The 20,119-nt window shown below is 41.8% G+C and overlaps 1 long non-coding RNA gene across 3 annotated transcripts in view; it reads left to right on the forward strand.

The window, feature by feature from the left end:
• Nucleotides 1–14,794, forward strand: part of LOC141988129 (uncharacterized) — a 55,435-nt gene extending 40,641 nt beyond the window's left edge. The window contains exon 5 of one of the 3 annotated variants that reach the window (XR_012639665.1): nt 13,935–14,794. This is a non-coding gene — a long non-coding RNA (uncharacterized LOC141988129). Of the gene's footprint in view, nt 1–2,568; nt 3,375–13,934 lie in introns of those variants that run through there. The other 2 variants (XR_012639664.1, XR_012639661.1) reach the window with 2 other exon arrangements.
• The last annotated feature ends 5,325 nt before the right edge of the window (nt 14,795–20,119 follow it).

The following is a 20,119-nucleotide window of genomic DNA, read 5'->3' on the forward strand; positions in this document are numbered from 1 at the left end:
TAGGAAGGAATAGAGAGCTATTTTCAATAAGAGTTCAAGGATTTTTTTTTCCCCACAAAAAATGTTAAACTCTGTATTACCAAATCTTTGCTTTAGCTGCATTTTGTTCCCTTCCAAAGTCTCCATTACTAGTCCCTTTTGGGAGAGAAGATAATCTCTGTACCCTTTCAAAAAGCCTACAGTTAGACCTTTCTTTTGACTCAAGAAGATTTCTGACATTATGACATTTTCTTGTATAATACAGTGCTAAAGTACAGTGTTGACAGATACTCTGCCAGTTAGTGATTTCCCCGGGGAAAGTGAAGTAGTATAGACTTCCTTCCTCAACTTAGAAAAAAAACACTGAAGTGTGTTTTTCCAGGCAGCTGGTCAAGGAAGCAGGTGTCAGGCTTATAAGAAAGTCTGAAAGTTCTGCATCAGAGCCCCCTTCCTCAGCTGATGTCAATACCCAAGTCTTACACTGTGTCCATTCCATGTGTGAGTAAGAAAATACTTCCTTGTTACTCTAAAGCACATTAGACTATGCCACATATAATTTGACACCAATTTCCTCTGCAAGTTATAAAAACAACTTCCATGTTGACTTAATTTCCTACAACAGCTCTGTGTCATTTCTGGAAGCTAATGTCTCTGTGAAAGTTGTCTGGCTGCTGAGTTTTGATTTCATTCGGGAGTAGGTTTTTTTGCAGGTTTGTACATCTCTGTCCCATTTACATCTCCCGACAACAGTAGTGCTATTCTAGATTTTACAATTTACCCACATTGTCAAACAACTCCATGACTCCCCATTAATTTCCAGAGAAAAGTCAAAATTTCCATCCTTGTTAAAGCCTCCATAGACTTGCTTTCCTCATGGATTATATCATACTCTACTCACCCCCACACGTTTCCTCTGCTCATCTAGTACCATCATCTATGTCCCATAGCACAAGCTAACCACTGTTGGAGTGACAGCCTTCTCTTCTGCTGCTCCTGCCATCTGGAACAACCTCCCTGCATCACTCCGTTTCCCTGGCTCTCCATCTGCTTGCATTGTATCTCTGTATGCTCTTTCCTATAAAACTTATTCCTTTTCTGTGTCAACTGTTTTTCATTCTGTAACTCAGCCATTATTGTTTCTCTCTGTAAAGCATTTCAGCATGCAGCTTGTGTGAGACACTCCCCATAATAAAATGTGATGATGTTGCATTTTATTATCTTGATTTAAGAAATATTTGCCATGCAGGCACTACACTATATACTGGAAAAACTGGTTGATTTAAATGAAGATGTGAGGAAGACATACAGAACAAAGAGGTTAACTGTTAAAAAGTCAGCGTTAGCCAAGAATTACTACCTAGTTTATTTCCTGCTGTTTATTTCCTATTATTATTTCCTCCCTCCCATTTCCAAAGAGGAAGAAAAAAGTGGCAGCATCTCAAATTGTCTTGGCAAAAGTCAGCCTTGGAATGGTGATTACTGTACACAGGTGTTTTCCCATATGAGAGCTCTCGGGATACTTTCTTTTCTTCAAACTGAAAATGTAAAGCAAATCTCCCAGTATATTGTTGAAGGAATAGAAATGAATGCAGAAGATGAAAGTGAGCAGCAGGCTGACCCAGTGAAGCAGGTCTGCAGTCACTAACAAAGCAACAAAATCCCACAGCAGGTCATAGAAGACATCAGCAAAGTGGCACTAAGATTTAACATTTATTTTAGGGTTCATTTCTGGAGAATGCTGAGGGCTCAGCTCATGCCGGAAGGGCCCCCAGTACAAATATCATGAAGGTGTGGTATGAGAGTGAAGACTGAGGGACAGGATAGCTTAGTGCTTAGGGCAGAGAACACCGGGTCCAATTCCTAGCTTTATTTATTTTCCTCTTTGACGTCGAGCAAACCACTTTATCTCGTAATGCCTCTGATCCCCATTTACAAAATAGAGATAATATTTTCTCTCTTTCACCGCTTGTCTTATCTATGTAGTTTGCAGGCTCCTCAGGGCAGGGGCTGTCTCTTAGTAGCTGTACAGCACCTAACACAATGGGGCCCTGGTTTTCTTTGGGGCTTGTCGGTGCTACCATAATACAAATAAAACCGAGGATACAGTGCAGAAAGCAGATATCTTAATCATTGCTAGTGAGAGAAAAATATCTGTATGATGTGCAGTGCTTTGATTACTCAGAGTAATTGGTGTAGTTTTGCCATATACAGTTTCTTCTTTTTTCAAATGTACAACGCTTATATGACAGAAGACTTTCAGCAAGGAATGGGTGCCATTTGTTAAAGTCAGGTGTCAAAATCAGGATAAATTCTCAATAATGTTTCTGAAAAGCCAAGCATGCTCCCCTACTGACCTCTTTTAGTTATAGTCCAGAAAATTCTGGTGCACTGTATACTTAAAACCCAACTAAACATTATTTGTTCTTCCTTCGTAGCCATCTCAAACATGTGACAAAGGACCATGGAGCTTATAATAATTTCTTCTGCTCAATGGGAGTCAGCATAATTTGTGTTCAGTATGTCTGCCTTTTAGTTGCACCTTGAGCCCATGTAGTAGTCACAAATTGTGTGTGTTTTGTTCTCTTTCAGAAGCCTCTAAAATAACAGAATTAGAATTCTGGAGAGCTAGAACCACCACCTTCAGCCGATGTTTTGGAAGACTGTTGGCCAGTTGCAGCTCATGTGCATATCAAATCCCATGATTAACATGGCCAGAAATTTGTGTCACACACAATGTCTGTAACTGGGTAGGAAGTCAAGAATGTGATTTAACTTTACTTGGGAGAAAGCTCACACTATATCCTCTTAGAATATAAATATTCAGGCCTGCCTGTAAAGGCCTATACTTTAAGAACGTTGGTGTATTTTTATCACCTAGCTAGTTACAGAGGTATAAAACAAAGAATCAAAATCACAAGTCTGCCTGTGTATGGGCCTTCTCTCACTAGGATAGTCTGAGGCCTTGTTCTTAGACTAAGGACTTTGGCTAGCAGCAGGGGCAGCCATAAGCTGGGAAGCGTACGGTCACATGCTCACATCCCAAACCAGTCTAAGGTGAAATAAGGTGGTATTGGGCTGTTAGGAAGACGATCCTGTTCTGATAGTACCCATCACCACCAGATAAAAAACAGATCTTAAGATGGTTAAAGAAAACTTAGTTTGATAGCATCCTGTTTGGCAAGAAATCACTTATCAGTGGTTGTGGTTGTGAAACCCTCATTTCTGTATTGTTTGATCTTTATGGCCCCCACTTTTCCATTGTTAATCTTTCTGGTTCTCTAGTTGTTTCTGTCCGCTGTATAATTAATTTTGCTAGGTGTAAATTAATTAGGGTAGTGGGATATAATTGGTTAGAGAATTATGTTACAATATGTTAGGATTGGTTAGTTAAGTTTCAGTAAAATTATTGGTTAAGGTATAGCTGAGAATATTACTATATAAAGTGGGGTCAAACAGGAAGGGGGGGGAGGGAAATTGGAATTATGTTTGCTAAGTGGGGGGGAATGGGAACAGGAAATAGGGAACGGGGAACAGGGACACAGGCAAGCGTCAGAACTGGGAAGAGGGACATGGGGTACATGCTCTGTGGCATCAGAGCTGGCAACAGAACACTGGGGAGCAGACTCTATCTGTGTATAGTGATAAGCCCGACTGGTGTGAAGGGCTTTGGAATATGCTTGCTTCTAAATGAACCCCAATAAACACTGCATGGTCTGCACTTCGGAGTTCTGGTCTTCTGCTTTCTGTCTACATGAGACGAACTAGGGGAGAGGGTGAAGGGAAAGCCCTCTAACATATGCCACTACCTACCACGTTAGTGTGCACTGCCTTTTATCGATGATTTTAGACTACAGTCAGTTGTGTGTTCCACAGTCTGCTGAACATGAAAATCATGATTGTGCAAACAAACTAACTAGCTAAATGTGCAGCTGCAAATGAAACCCTGGGAAACTGCAAATTGAATGAGAAATTACCCAGTTTGCATGTGGCTGTCTGCTGTGCACATGCAGTGTGGGTGCATTTTCAAAAATGTAGCCCTACACAGTGTATATTTTAAGTGCAGGTATCTCGTTCTTTCTGGAATCAAGCCGAGATTCGAAGCATACCCAGAAGATTGTCAGTGTGTCAGCTGATATTGTGAGCAAACAGGAGAAGGATTAAAACAGAAATCATACACATTGTCTAAAATGTTTTGTTTTTAAGTTATGGAAAACAAGAACAAAAGTAAAGTCTCCATAGATAGGTAACATAATGGGTGCACTCCTCTGTAACATGCTGCATTAGTTAACTCTGGGAACAAAATGGCTGGGCAGGATGATTGTCACATGTAGAGAAAGGTTGACCTATTGGGATGAGACTTGTATTGACTCTGACCAGACAGGCATAGTTCTGCAGCTAGGAAGGGGATCAGGAAGCTTGGCTTTACAGAGAGGAGGTTTCGATAGTTTGTCATTGAGCTGGATGACAACGAGGAAGGTGGCCTTCAGGCAAAGTGAATTGACCTCTGAGAATTGGTGGGGGCTGTTACTAGAAGAGGGCTTGATGGCTGGTCAGATTTCATTCTGGGGTGCTTGTTAGGGAGGAAGAGGAAGGTTTGACAGCTGAGTGAGCGGAACAGGCCCTTGGGATGGTCAAGAGCCACAAGGAGGGCTCCAGGAAGCATTCTGCTTCTGGGAGGCAGAATCCCTTGGGGAGCTTCCCGGAACTCAGAGGGAGCATGTCGACTGCTGCTCAGGCATGCAATATGCTTCCTCCTGCTCTGCAGGCTAGTGTAGAGGGAGCGGAATGGGGGGGTGTCCTCACCTCGTCCCTGCTTCTTGGGGTGTCTTGATCCCTAGTGGTGTACTGGAATTGCACTTGTGCCTTGCTGCTTCCCAGGCTTCTTGGTCCTCCTTCTTGCACCTGTGAAAATCTGTGAAACAACTGTGAAAATCTGGCCCCCAAGTAAAAGACTTGCTTGGACCAGGAACCAGAGGAAGCTGCTGGAACCTTAACTGAGGCTCTCCTGGCTGGCATTTAGCTCCTTTTAGAACTGTTTGTCTAATCCCTTGGTTCACAGAAGGTTATGAGAGAGAGACTATATTTATATTTTAATAGCTGCTACATTCTATTTAAAATAGATTTTAAATTAAACCCTTTATTATCTTAACAAAACATTTGTGTTTGGGAATATATATATTTGTCCCACTTTCAACTGTTGCAGTCACCAGTTATAAATGGATGAGATATTACTGTCCTGACAACTAGATCTTGCAACATTTTGTAGTCCGGGTGGCAGCATTTTGAAGCATCCCTCGCAGTGAAGTGATATAACAAGCTGCTTGTCTGGCTGCTGCGTGCCACAGACTAGTTGACATGCCTCCACTGAAAAAAGCAAAGTGCGACATGCCTTTCACTTTACTGAGAAATATAACATGTTACAAATGCTGCAGTCTCCTCTGACATTTTATAGAAGCAGCTTCCATTCAGTTGTGTTTTCATCCATGGAGGTCTTGACGGATAGATAAAACTAAGACTATTTGCAGTATGCTGTATCAGTCATTTGTACGGAGTTGTGTGGGTTAAGTGATAAGCATCACTCACATCTCACCTGTCACAGCATAAAAAGTGAATGGATGATGAATGTAAGTATTTGTGTTTGATGGACCCAGAGTTCCAAAGCGTATCATCAATGTACATGATGTCCTCACATGCTGTTGTTCGCAACTGGACCAGTTTCAGTTGAAAGAGAGGTAAAAATCACAGGCAAGCTGGGCAATTCTCTATTCATATAGAGGAGGCTCATTTACATTGGTGAGGCCACATCTGGAGTACTGTGTCCAGGTTTGGGCCCCCACTACAGAAAGGATGTGGACAAATTGGAGAGAGTCTAGTGGAGGGCAACGAAAATGATCAGGGGTCTGGGCACATGACTTATGAGGCGAGGCTGAGGGAACTGGGCTTATTTAGTCTGCAGAAGAGAAGAGTGAGGAGGGATTTGATAGCAGCCTTCAACTACCTGAAGCAGGGTTCCAAAGAGGATGGAGCTCAGCTGTTTTCAGTGGTGGCAGATGACAGAACAAGGAGCAATGGGGGAGGTCTAGGTTAGATATTAGGAAACATTTTCACTAGGAGGGTGGTGAAGCACTGGAATGGGTTACCTAGGCTGTGGTGGAATCTCCATCCTTGGAGGTTTTTAAGGCCTGGTTTGACAAAGCCCTGGCTGGGATGATTTAGTTGATGTTGGTCCTGCTTTGAGCAGGTGGTTGGACTAGATGACCTCCTGAGGTCTCTTCCAACCCTAATCATCTATGATTCTATGATTGCTTATTGCAGCAAATGTCTGTACATAATGCTGTGCTTGTGAAGTGTTCCCATGATGCAAATAGGAGCATGCAATAACTGGAGGGTACAGCTAAGAAAAACCTCACCGTTTTAGCCCTTCTTCCTGGTTCTCATGAACACAGGTACATATGACAGACATACCTGTCCTACTGCCTCTTTAGGAAGACTCAAGTATCTTTGCACATCTCAGGGCTTTTCTTCATGACCACTTAGTACGCAGCAAGCCGAGGCGTAAACCTACCCTGCTCCAGCCAGCCATGCGCTATGGCTACACTACAAATGAGGGGTCTGATTTCTAGCTCATGTACACATACTCACATACAAGGTCTAGTCGAGGTACTGCAAGTAGAAATCATGATGTAGCTGTAGTAGCACTTGCAGTGACAGCATGACTTGGCTATGCCAAGTATGTACCCAAAAGTTTCAGGTGGTTTCGCATTTGGCCTGGCTGCCACCACCATTGGTCACGCTACTGCCACTACACTACTGTTTATACTCACACTACCACAATGAGAGCTATGTGTATGCAAGCAGGGAATCACACCCCTAGCTCGTAGTGCTGACATAACCTCAGTGTCCAAGTGGACACTGCTGCTGCAGTGCTGTATGCTGCTGCATACTAAAAGTTCCCTCATGCACTTTGATCTAGATTTTCAAAACCTGGTAGACATGTTACTGCCATGGAGAGGAATCATCAAAGGGGCACAGATATGACTGGATAAGCTCATGGGGAAAAGAAAGGAGCCTTGGGGAGTTAAAAATCAAAGCTTCTCGTCCTTTGAGAAGAGGCTGCTGCTAATCTCTCACACACTGTTTCCCCTTGTTGGTACTTTGAACATGAAGATCTGAGGTCAGAACTAAGCCCTAAAGGAGGTGAATCCACCACAAAGGAGAAAGTCAAACAAATTCTTCTCTAAAAAAAAAAAGAAGTCTGGGTGTTTAACCTAAATCTGCGGTCAGATTAAACTCTGCTAAATTTATGACCCATTTGCATGCCGAATCCTCTGAATATCACCTAGCCATCGACCCACAAGCACTGCATGTTCATACACATAACCCCAGGAAGGAGGGGCCAATATAACGTTTTTGTTTTAAATATCAAATCGAATTATTTTGTAATCATCAGTCAATCAATCAGGAGACTGACAGAGCTTAGTTTGTTTAGCCTCTGGAGAGGAGGAGAGGAGGAGAGTGAAAGAGCTTGGCTGAAAGGGGATATGATTGCTCTGTATAAATATATAAAAGAGAGTTAAACACCAGGGAGGGTGAAGAGCTATTTAAGCTAAAGGACAATGTTGGCACAAGATCAGGTGGGTATAAACTGATCATTAATACATTCAGGCTGGAAATGAGAAGAAGGTATCTAACTATCAGAGGAGTGAAGTTCTGGAACAGCCTCCCAATGGGAGTTACAGGGGCAAACAACCTAACTAGTTTTAAGATGAAGCTTGAAAAATTTGTGAATGGGATTATATGATGTGGTCGCCTACCATAGCAGAGGACTGAACTTGATGAACCAGGAGTCCCCTTCCAGACTGATGTCCTAGGTTCAGAGATTTATGCTACTCTATGCTACTCTAGTATATGCAGTTTAGATTCTGTATCACTAACCAGGACATCACAACAGAACCTTTTCCCAGACATGGGGTAGTGGTGCATTTGATTTTGGTTCCCTGCTATTATTATTACTCCTGATTTGGTGGTGGATCTGTTAGGTTATAGAACGATGACGTACAGCAGGGGTGTGCCTTAAAAACCGGTGGCCTTATTGTCATATACTCAAAGGCCCTTTTATGCCCCTCTGGCAGAGTAAAGGGGCCACAATCAGTAAATGAGAATAGGGCCCTTGCCGTTTGCTGTTTATGTCATAAAAATAAAGGGAAGAATAACCACCTTTCTGTATACAGAACTATAAAATCCCTCCTGGCCAGAGGTAAAACCCTTTCACCTGTAAAGGGTTAAGAAGTTAAGATAACCTCGCTGGCACCTGACCAAAATGACCAATGAGGAAACAAGTTACTTTCAAAGCTGGGCAGGGAGGGGAGGAAACAAAGGGTCTGTCTGTCTGTGTGATGCTTTTGCCAGGAACAGATCAGGAACGCTCTTCAGAACTTCTGTTAAGTTAGTAAGTAATCTAGCTAAAAATGCATTAGATTTCCTTTTGTTAAATGGCTGGTAAAACAGGTTGTGCTGAATGGAATGTATATTCCTCTTTTTGTAACTTAAGGTTTGCCTAGACGGATTCTCTATGTTTTGAATCTGATTACCATGTAAGGTATTTACCATCCTGATTTTACAGAGATGATTCTTTTACTTTTTATTTAATTAAAATTCTTCTTTTAAGATCCTGATTGCTTTTTCATTGTTCTTAAGATCCAAGGGTTTGGGTCTGTGTTCACCTATGTAAATTGGTGAGGATTTTTATCAAGCCTTCCCCAGGAAAGGGGGTGTAGGGCTTGGGGGGATATTTTGGGGGAAGACGTCTCCAAGTGGGCTCTTTCCCTGTTCTTTTTTTAACACACTTGGTGGTGGCAGCATAGGGTTCAAGGACAAGGCAAAGTTTGTACCTTGAGGAAGTTTTTAACCTAAGCTGGTAAGAATCAGCTTAGGGGGTCTTTCATGCAGGTCGCCACATCTGTACCCTAGAATTCAGAGTGGGGAAGGAACCTTGACAGTTTATATTTACCTTTGGTGGTGGTGAACAGAAGCAGCCTCTTCAGCCAGGAGCACCTTGCTGACTGTCTGGCCCCTGCTAATCCCCCCTAGGGCAAGATTGCCCATTAGCAGGAACTTTCTCCTAGCATGCCTTTCTGGGGACTGGTCCTTGAAATTTGGCAAAGCAAGGTAGCTGCAGCTGTAAAGTGGCAATTTTGTACCTGGCTTCATCTCCATCTCTTCCAGCTGGGGATTATTCTTTTACTCCTGCTATGTTGTTCCTAAGCTTTACATTTCTTCCTCCTGGAGCTAGGGCACAGATGCACACAGAACTTACAGTACGTGTGGTATTCCCAATACTTTGAAAGTGGAATTATTGCAAATATTACAAATGACATTTAAATGGCTAACTGTCAAGTTTGTAAGGGTTCCCTACTGCACAGGGCATTTTATAGTTGTGGATCTAATTTGAAACATGTACAGAAATAGTTCTAAATCTTTTCAGATGAAGATTGATGCTATAAAATTGAGAAAAATAAAATGAAAGTGAAAAATATAGCCTCCCTGCATTTCTCTTTATGAATCACTTTGTCTCTCACACACATATATTTGGCAATGTTGCCATTTACTTTAATATTCTGGTGTTATAGGTCACTTTTGTGACACTCCTTAAATGTACAGCAATAAAGGGGAATCAGTGACTGGAGAAGAAGTCATGTGGTTAAAGCAATGGTTTCAGACTCGGGACATCTGGGTTCAATTCCAGACCCTCCCACAGACTTGCTGTGTGACCCTGAGCAAGTCACATGCACAGCCATGCATGTGGGACTGTTCACATGCTTAAAGTTAAGTACATATGTGTTTGCAGGATCAGGGCTTTTATCTCTCTATACCCTGATCCTGCCTTCCCTGCCTCAGAAGGCTATCATGTGCCTAATTCATTCATTTATGTAATGATGCAGACTGTAGCCTAGATAGATATTAATCTTAGTCTTTAAGGGTTTGTGTCACATCTGGTGAATGGTGAATCTAAAAAGGTTTGTAACATCAATGGATAAACACTCGTAAAGATCAGTGGGGGTTGATTATCTATCAATTATGCTCCTGCAACCCTCGGCCAGCCTAATGGGAGCTGTGCACTCACAACTGACAAGATCCTCAGGTCTCCAATATTTTTTAAACCTCTTGCGTCTGCCGGTTGGGGAAGGAAACCTTGTGAAAATGGTCTGCCTTATTTTTAGCATTTCTGCTTCCAGCAGGGAATGGAAAGTGTCAAAAGTGAGAACATGAGTTTGAATGAGACAAGAAACTGAACTGAACATTTTAAAAACTCATAACTAAATCTGGGCTCCTGTCAAAAACCGGCATCTGAGACCCACTAACTATGGGGATATTTGGCTCTGAACCTGGATTTGAACTACACTACTCAGGCTCCTCTCAACTCAGATGAGGCTTCTTTCACGTTTTGTGTGAAGGTTTGAGGAGACTCTTTCATTTGAATTGATTCATCCAGTCTAGGACCCTTCCAGAAGTGAAAAACAATCTTGTGTGAATATTAATGGTGTTGAAGTAAACATTGCAGTGAGCTGCCCAAGCAGTGTTCCTCATTGTAAGGACAAAATAGAGAGATCCCACTAACTAGTCTTCCTACAATAAATAGAACTATATTAACAATTCTTGAGCTGTGACATGGGGGTGAGATGTGTATCAGTAGCTCTAACACCATATAGATTTAGATCTAGCTGCATTCTTTAGTCAAAAGACAAATTGGTGCTAAGGCAGGAGAGCTATAGCATCCTCCTTCCTATAGAAAGGCTCTTAATTAAAGGTCTCACTCCTCACCATGTCCAGAAAGGTGCTTCATGCTTGGTTAGATTAGGTGCTGGACCAGCTCCTCATGGTAGCTCCATTGACTTCAACCAGCTGAGGATCTTGCCTGCCATGTTTAATGTGGCTAAATAATAATTCCATCACACAATCCAAGTAACCAGCTTATGTACTGGGCACTTCCATACCGCATATTTGTAACATGCAGAGTCTCTTACTAAAACTCATTATATCTTAGAACGAAGCCAGCGCCCTGAAAAAATTCTCGCTGATTCAAACCAGAGCAGCCTATCTACTTAACCATACAGGAGCAGGCTTATGAGTGCAGGAGACAGAGCAGTCACTAAAGCTGCACCTTATGGCACTGACACTTACAAGCAGTACAACTGAATGTGTAACTAACCACATCCAGAGCGAAATGCACAACTCATTTGTCCAACTTGGCTTTTCCCCATTAATTCCTTCACACTGGCACATAGACACACAGCACACCCACTCATTCGCACAAGCTGAGATAAACAAGCAAGTAAACAAAAACCTATCAACAAACAAATCCTCTATAAACCAGGTCATTTCTCCTGGGAAAGAAGAAGGAGGGAGAGGGGGACTTGGGAAGAATTCAACTATTACAGCAGTGGGGATGAGATAACCAAACAGACATGGATGTACTGGTCCCAGCCCCTGCCTGCCTATACAACCCTCTGTGTAGTAGGTAAAAGGAACAGCCAGGGACCATAGCTCCCAGCTCCATGATGAACAAAAGGGTTCAGGCCCTCCGTAGGTGGTACTGTTACCCTCCTTTCCCATCAATTACCTGCACTTCCCTTTGCTGTGGTGATGGCAGAGAGGGGCCAAATTTGTTCATTTGTCTTTGAACCATTTGCTCTCTGTGTTCATTATGTTCCGAAATAACTTGAAAGAAAGACTGTAGATCCCCATTTAAAAAGAACCCCTCCAAACGTTCCTGAGGCTTGTGTCATTTCAGTCAATGACAATGGCAGAATATTCAGTACCCTGGCAAAGAGTGAGTAAGACAGAGTTTATGTTTAGCAAAAGAAACTCCAATGAAAAGAGATCTTTGTACAGGAAAAAGTCACCAGTATTTCATTGTTTCTGTTTTCCACTGATTGTGTGAGGATGGAAAGTACACACTAGGGAGGGACAACTGCCTCTTCAAATGCATTTTCATCTTGCAATAACAAAAAACCTTTACCTGAACATTAAAAATAAATGGAAATCATTACTGCTGATGAGTATGATGCAAAGTGGTCTCGATTCCCTTTGAAGACAAAAAGGGACTTGTCAGTTGCTGGCTTTAAAATAAATGAAAGGGAACAGAGACATGATTTCATTTCAAAATGATATTTTCCTTAAAGGAAGAAAAAGCAAATGCTGTATCAACAAAAGGGGAGGGTATGTGTGACTTCAATCTCTCTCTCTCTCTCTGTCAACCAGTCTCATATATTAAGTAAAATCTTCACAGTGAAAACTTCAGAAAAATATTTACTACACGTGACGTTTCACTAAAACAAGAGAGCACACCTGGCAAATGCACTCATTTCCAGTTGTTTAGGGGGATCTGGCATAGCTGCCTAGGGGCTTCTGGAAGACTATGAGCCAGATCCTCATCTGATGCCAACTAGTGTATCCCTATTGATATGCTCACTCCAAGAGAAAACCAGCTATAGCAAGACTGGGATAGCATGGCAACTCTTTCTTCTTCCCACTCAAACAGAATAGCAGAGGAGGGGACAGTGCTACTATGCATCACCAGTTCAGTGTCAAGGGGTGTAAAATGCTGCATTCTAGGAGCCCATTGTGGTGCTGTGAAATTTCACAACAGGTGAAGTGAAACTTTAGTTTAAGAACGATAGTCCTCTCTCATGAAACCGAATCAACTGGAGAGTTGCCTGCTGTACCACTAAAATTTACTACTGTGGGCGGCAGTTCACTATATTTGACGTAGTCAACAGCTGGTTCCTATTTCTGCTAGAGGGTGTTTGTGCATTTGTATAATTCGATATTTTTATTACATTTTGCACATTAGAATTAAATTGAAATAAAAACGGTGCATCTTAAATGGTTAAAAGTTTCTCCTCGCACTCATCCCAGTTTTGAACCAATGAAACATCATTGGCTCTATCAGAGTTATTCCAGATTTACAGTGGTGTAAGTGAGAGGGGAATCAGACTCATAGTAATGCTGGTCAAAAAGAGGAGGACCTGGTTAAAAAAATAAACTATGGATATAAAAAGCATCAGTCTTGCTAAATAAATCCTACATTGACTGATGGGAAGGGATAGATTGCACCCTGATGCTCTATGGATGTTCAGTGAGAACAGCAGCACAAGCCAGCTCTGCTTGTGCACCTAGGGAACACATGGTGAAGTAGCACAAATGACCCAACCAAACATCACATAAAACTGTAATGAAGTGCATCATTCTAAAGCCAAAAGGGCGACTTTCAAAAGTGCTGAGCAGCTCCCAGTGAAGTCAATGGTACCTGCTGGGCATGTTGTACACTTTTGAAAATCAGCTTTCAGAGTAACAGCCGTGTTAGTCTGTATTCGCAAAAAGAAAAGGAGGACTTGTGGCACCTTAGAGACTAACCAATTTATTTGAGCATAAGCTTTCGTGAGCTACAGCTCACTTCATCGGATGCATACTGTGGAAAGTACAGAAGATCTTTTTATACACACAAACCATGAAAAAAAGATCTTCTGTACTTTCCACAGTATGCATCCGATGAAGTGAGTTGTAGCTCATGAAAGCTTATGCTCAAATAAATTGGTTAGTCTCTAAGGTGCCACAAGTACTCCTTTTCTTTTTGAAAATCAGGCTCTTTCTGAGGCTGAATAAATGTGACACGCATTTTTGAAAATTTTGCCCACTTTTTTTAATGCGTTAAATGTTGTGAATGATTTTAGGCACAGCAGACTTTTAAGCACTGCTAGATGAAATCTGTTGCCCACAAGAGGCACTCTGTACAGTTTGCAGGCAAATCTCCGTAACTGTGCACGTTTGCAGGCAAATGGAACTGTGCACATTCTGAGACTCGACCATCACTTGAAAATGCATGCCTATTGGTCAAGGGAACATTTCAACGCTGCTCAGATGTTATTTTCTAATCAATGTTTTCCTTTCACTAGGCAAATATACGAGTCATGCTGTCTCTGAAAGGAAGAAGAACATGAGTCCAGATTGTTTCTGATGATGCTCCAGAGCTTATAGGGGTAGTGTCAACCAATCGGGGAACCAGAAACAACATCATGTGACTTCAGCCCTATGTCTAGTCCCAGTGAAGCCAACTCAAAAATGCACTGTGAAAATCTGCCCTGAAATTTGCATCCACATCTGAACAATGCAGACAATTTCATGGTCAATTTTCAGTGACAGTTCTGCAAACGAAAAGAATGTGGTTGGAAACAACATGTTTTTCACAGAAGCTATGTGGACTCAAAAGGGGGTATGTTTAGGGAGTGTTTCCAATTTTGCTGCAAAGCTTCATATAGCTTTAATGACCACAAACATAACTAATAACTGTCAGTTGAGAACAAATGCAAGAACAAAGAGACAAAGAGAGCAAATATAGGAAAACTGTTAATCCATTCAGTGCCCAATGGCAAAATGGTCCAGAGTAACAGATATTGTACATTGTCACTGTGTGTAATGAGTATTCCCTGTACATTTTTGTATAACATTGGTAACTCATAAGAAAATGTAAAGGTCAAGAATCTTGAAATATTGACGGGCAATTTTATATTTCTTTTCATAATAGAGAACTATTTCTGAGAAGTTTGGAGTAATCCTAAGATACCATGTACAGGTATATAGAATGAGTCATCAGCGATGCAATTCTTGTGTGTTCAAAACTCCCAAACAATTCTACAAGGAGTTGTGAAATGGCTGGCACAAAGCAATTACACTACACTGCAAGTACTGTGAAACTGCTGAAATGAAAAGGAAGACTGAAGCAGCTGTATCAGATTGTGTTGTTCAGAAGAAACAGAAGAAAAGTCGGAGAGAAACACATATAAATTCCTAACAAATACTAAAATGAAAGAGAGTACTTGTGGCACCTTAGAGACTAACCAATTTATTTAGTCTCTAAGGTGCCATAAGTACTCCTTTTCTTTTTTGCGAATACAGACTAACACGGCTGTTACTCTGAAACCAAAAATGAAAGACGCGTTCACTTAGTCAGCTGGGAGGTAATAGGATTCCCTGTGTCCGCTCCTAAACCAGGTTTTAAAGTTTCACTATGGTATTATGTCTGATACTGTATGCTCTGTTGCAGTCGCATAGTATAATCTGCCACTCAGGGGAGTGAGGGAGAGGGGGCAAGCCCAGAAGGGTATGTTGCAATCAAAATGTAAAGCTTTTGTTAGACACATCAGTGCTCCTGGACTGCTAGATCTCAGCCATGTGCCTTTTATCATCTTCACTTAATCCACCGACTTGTAGGCTTTCATCTCTGACCTTCCCGCACCACAGTTATCATATCTTTGTCATCTCCAGGCTGGGCTATTGTAACGTGCTTCATTTAGGGCTGCCCTTGATGGTCACTGTGAAGCTTCAGCTAGAGCAAAATATTGTCACCTGTGTCTAAAGCTGAGCAAGCTGGTGTGCATGCAACGCCTGTAACTCTGTGCTCTGAGCTGGTTACCAAAATCCTCTTATTGATGCAGTTCAGGATGTTAGTTATCCAAAAAACCCTGAAAGGTAGCAGACCTGAATATCTTAGGCTCTGAGGGTCTGCCTTTGCCCACTTGCAACACAAGCACTCCAGAAGAATGTTCTTGCTGTCTTCCCCCAGGGATGAAATTAAAAAGGAGAATGGCAGAGAAGTGTCTAGGTGCAGGTCCCTCAGCTCTCAAGCTCATTCCCTTCTCTGGGTCACTATAGTGCATATTAAATTTTTTTAGGCTGGAGAGCAAGTTTCATTTCCCTCAGTTTGGGCCTCAAGCCTGATGGCATTGATCTCATCAGTGGGTGAGGGAGCTGGATGCAGGCAAGAGTGAGCTTGATCAGTGACCATTTTGGCAACAGCTGTTCATTTTAATCTTGAAAGTGCTCAAATATCACAATGATGGGTGCAAAAGAAATGAACAAGATAAATAATGTTTTTAAGACATTTTGATAAATACACAAGCTGTTGAATGGCTGCTACATATAGAAATAACTACCACCACCATTATTATTCCTTATGATATGGTATTCTGCATGAAGCTTTTCATACTTGTTTCTGTTTCTGATCTCAATATTTTAAAAAGGTATGTTTATGTTTGGTGGATTTTTTTCAAAACTATTGGACACATTTACTAGTCTGAGGGCTTAGCAACATCTGAAATTCAAAACTGGCATATGTGTCTAGCTAAATCTGAACACTCCCCAAGATTCCAGTGTCAACAGACCCCAGAAATGCAAAGCTGAGTAAAAATACAAATATGGCCTGCGTCATGAAAGTTCTAGTCTTGTTTTATTTGCTTTATTGGAATTAATAGAAAGTATAATCATGCAGCTTTAAAAAAGGTGAAATGGATCACAAACATGTAGTTTCTGTTGTCTATGAAACAGACCATATTTCCATAGTTGCACTCAGATAACAAATAGCTTTGATTTCCCCCAGATACGCCAATGGCAGAGTCACTGGAACAACTATTCTATGAGATGAATATCTCATTTTCAGAGATTGTGCACTTTTTATCTGCTTTGAATTGATTCAATATGGTTTCTTCACAGCAGTTTTCAAGGATAGTAAATATTAAATGGACCTAGTTACAGAAGCCAAAACTAATTAATTTTGGTCAACGTAATCCTAACAAATTAAGACATGTTAAATGAACTATATTGATCTCTTTTGGCCCCCTGGAAAAAAAAAAGTATTTGTGCCTCATGGCAAGATGGTACAAATGCAGTATTTTCAGCATTGTTTGTTGAATTTTACTTTGTTGGATGTCTCAATGTTTCACGTTTGTGGGGCTCTATCACACAGTATGTAATTTTAAACACACTAGGCTGCATCATTCGTTCATCATCACCAGTTAAGAGAATGTAAATCAATCAAAAATCCACTGCAGAACAGGAAGCATGCCAATCAGAAACAGATTTATTTATTTCCCTTGAAACCAGGCAAGGAACAATAGTAACACCCCTCAGAAAGGCTCAAAAGATGAGGCATAACACAAATATTCAAATTACGTTCCAAAGACACAATACTTGGTGCTATGTAAAATCTAAATTATATTAACATGTCACTTAATGGAGGTAGAGCTGATCAGAGGCAAGTTATGTAAACATCTTTCTACAATTAGGCAACATCATTTTCCATAGTAAATCTCATGAAAATATTCATAGTAATATCCTCAGCACAGTGGCTGAAGGCCAGGTACCCCAAAGGTTATAAAAATCCACCCGAACCTAGGATATCCTAAATCACTATCCTGCAGCATTGCATATTCGCACCTAACTCGATGACACCAAAACTTTGGCTTCATTGCGATTAGGTCAGAAACATACAAATCGCTCCCGGTTTCCATTTTCCTTTCATAAGTCAGCCTCCTACCTATTTTCTGGCAATAGCACTTGGCATGGCCCTTAGGGCACTTGGACTCTGTCTAGTAGAAAACCTCCCATAACCTAAAGTTCCTGAACAGGCAAACACAAGAAAACACCAGAGACAGTTCAAACAAAAGAAAAAAACAACCCAAAAACCAAACCAAACAAAAAAAAACCCAGCAACCAAGAACCTGTTCTTTCTACTATTCCCCAGATGCTTCCTCATTAAAACTCTCCCCAGTTTCACCCAGTTTCAAAAATACATTTCAAGTCCTTAGCTTTTATTCATTTTACCCAGGAAAAATATAACCCAGTGTCAGATCTATCATTGCCTGCAGTGAACTCAAGGATCTATCAGTGCCACAATTAGGACCTGATTGTAAGTCAGTGGAACAATTTCTCTTGGAAACTTTGGATTTCAGTCCAGTCCTGACAGTACACATTCACCCATTATTGACAGCGTCTCCTTAATATTCAGAACAACCTCTGCTAATTCCTTCTCAAATGGTTTGCTAAACTGCATTTTCCTCTCCTTTTCTATGCCTCCTTCCAACCTACAACATTCCTTTTCCAAATCTCCCCCACTCTCATTTCTCTAGCACCCCGTCCATCTAAAATGCTGCTGCTCTTATTTTCCATTTCCCACCACCCTGAATATTTCTTCCCTTTCTTTAATTTCTGCAGCGGCTTCCCTTTTTTTTCTTTTCCATACATTTTGAGCATCTCCTCCTCACCTTCTAAGTTCTCTTTAAGTCTGTCCCCACCTATATTTCCTCCTCTGCTTAGTAGCACATTGGATCTGTTATAAAACATCCCAAACTATCAAACTGCCATATAAATAATATTGGAGAGTCAAGGTGGGTAAGGTAATATATTTTATTGGCCCAACTTCCATTGGTGAGAAAGACAAGATTTTGAGCTATACAGAGCGCTTCAGGTCTGGGGAACTTACTCAGAGTATCATAGCTAAATACAAGGCGGAACAGATAAGGGTTAACACTTGATGCAAGAGATCATTCAGGGTGACTTGGGTGGTCAACACACCTATAGTCCTCGGTTTCATGATGCATTTGCCAACAAATTCTTCCTCAAAGTGGCCCAGGAAGAGGCTGGCATACTGAGGAGCCATCTTAGTGCCGAGGGCTGTTGTGGAATATTTGGACTCATAGAAACCATCCTCAAATCACTCACCACCCAAAGGGCTAGTTTCCTTTAGGACACAACCAATGTTCCCTCTAATTTTTCCATCCATGTGCAGAATAAATTTTGTTATGTGCATCGAGGTATGTGCGGATGTGCGTCACCAGTAGAAACAAAAAAACCTAGATATAATATATATTTTTACAAGGTTACCATAGGGATAATTACTCCAGCCAGGACAGGTTAGGCATTTTAGAACTCACTACTCAAATAATTAAATTTAAGTGTAAGAGAAATAAAAAATATGAAATGCATAGACCAGTCAAAACACTAAAATAACACACTTTGAAAGAATAAAATTACAGAGAATATATGTGCATTGTAGGAAGTACCAAGAAGTAACAACAACAATAATACAAGTATGTGTTGGGAGGTGAGTGTGAAAGAGACAGAGTGTGCGTGCGTGCGTGTGAGAGAGAGAGAGAGACACGGAGATGTGTGTGTGTGTGTGCGTGACACAGAGACAGTGTGTGTGCTGGCTGCTGGGGAAGTTTCTGAGAGACTCCATGCGCTGTCTCTTTAGGGCACTCACTGAAAGCTCTCCTGCTGTGTCCTGAGCCCTGTCTCCCCTACCCCTGCTCTGCAGAGATGGGGTACATGGGTAGGGGGGAAAGGGAGACAGAGACAGTGTGAGCTGGCTGCTGGGGAAGTCTCAGAGACCGTGCACTGTCCCTTTAAAAAAGGAACTCACTAACTGCCCGGAGGCTGGAGTCTTCAGACCTCAGCAGCTCTGAGTCCTGAGCCAGGCTGTCCCCTCTGCCCTGCTCTGCAGAGATGGGGTACAGGGATGGGGAGAGAGGGACATCCTGACATCAGCACTCCCTCCCCTCCAACCCTGCACGGCCAGCAGGAGGGTCCCAGGAGTAGCTGAAGGAGCTAACATGGCTGCAAAGCAGCATGGGGAGGTGCACCTGAACACATGCTGCTGGATGTGCGCGGATCAGCTGCGCGGCACTTGACTCTCTCCTGGGCGGCCGCCCAACCGCACAGCTTGCAGCGAACACAGACACAACCAACTTCCTCCAGAAACTCCACAACATTAACAAACTCCCTCAGAATACCATCCTTGACACCATTAATGTCCCCACCCTATACACCAATATCTCTCACCATGACAACATAGCTCTCTGGATCAAAGACAATGGACAGCACTCAGATATCCACCCCAAACACATCACCAAACTCATTCATTTAATCACCATCAATGGTAATTTTACATTCCAAAACAAAACAAACCTTTTGTCCAAACCATGGGAACAGCCATGGTTACCAGGATGGCTCCCCAATATGCCAACCTCTTCATGGGCCACCTCAAGGGAGAATTTTTAGACAAATGGACCATGAAACCAATGGTTTCAGAGTAGCAGCCGTGTTAGTCTGTATCCGCAAAAAGAAAAGGAGTACTTGTGGCACCTTAGAGACTAACATGAAACCAATGATATACCTGAGATACATCAGTGCTCTGGCAGTGTAAAGTGGGAATAAATTACATTTGCACTCATTATACAGCCCCTTTGCACTGCCTGAGTGGTGTAAAGTGGCCTCAGTGCACATGAAAATCAGACCCTCAAACCAT

This window comes from Natator depressus, chromosome 5 (assembly GCF_965152275.1).
Source record: "Natator depressus isolate rNatDep1 chromosome 5, rNatDep2.hap1, whole genome shotgun sequence".
Lineage (NCBI taxonomy): Eukaryota > Metazoa > Chordata > Testudines > Cheloniidae > Natator > Natator depressus.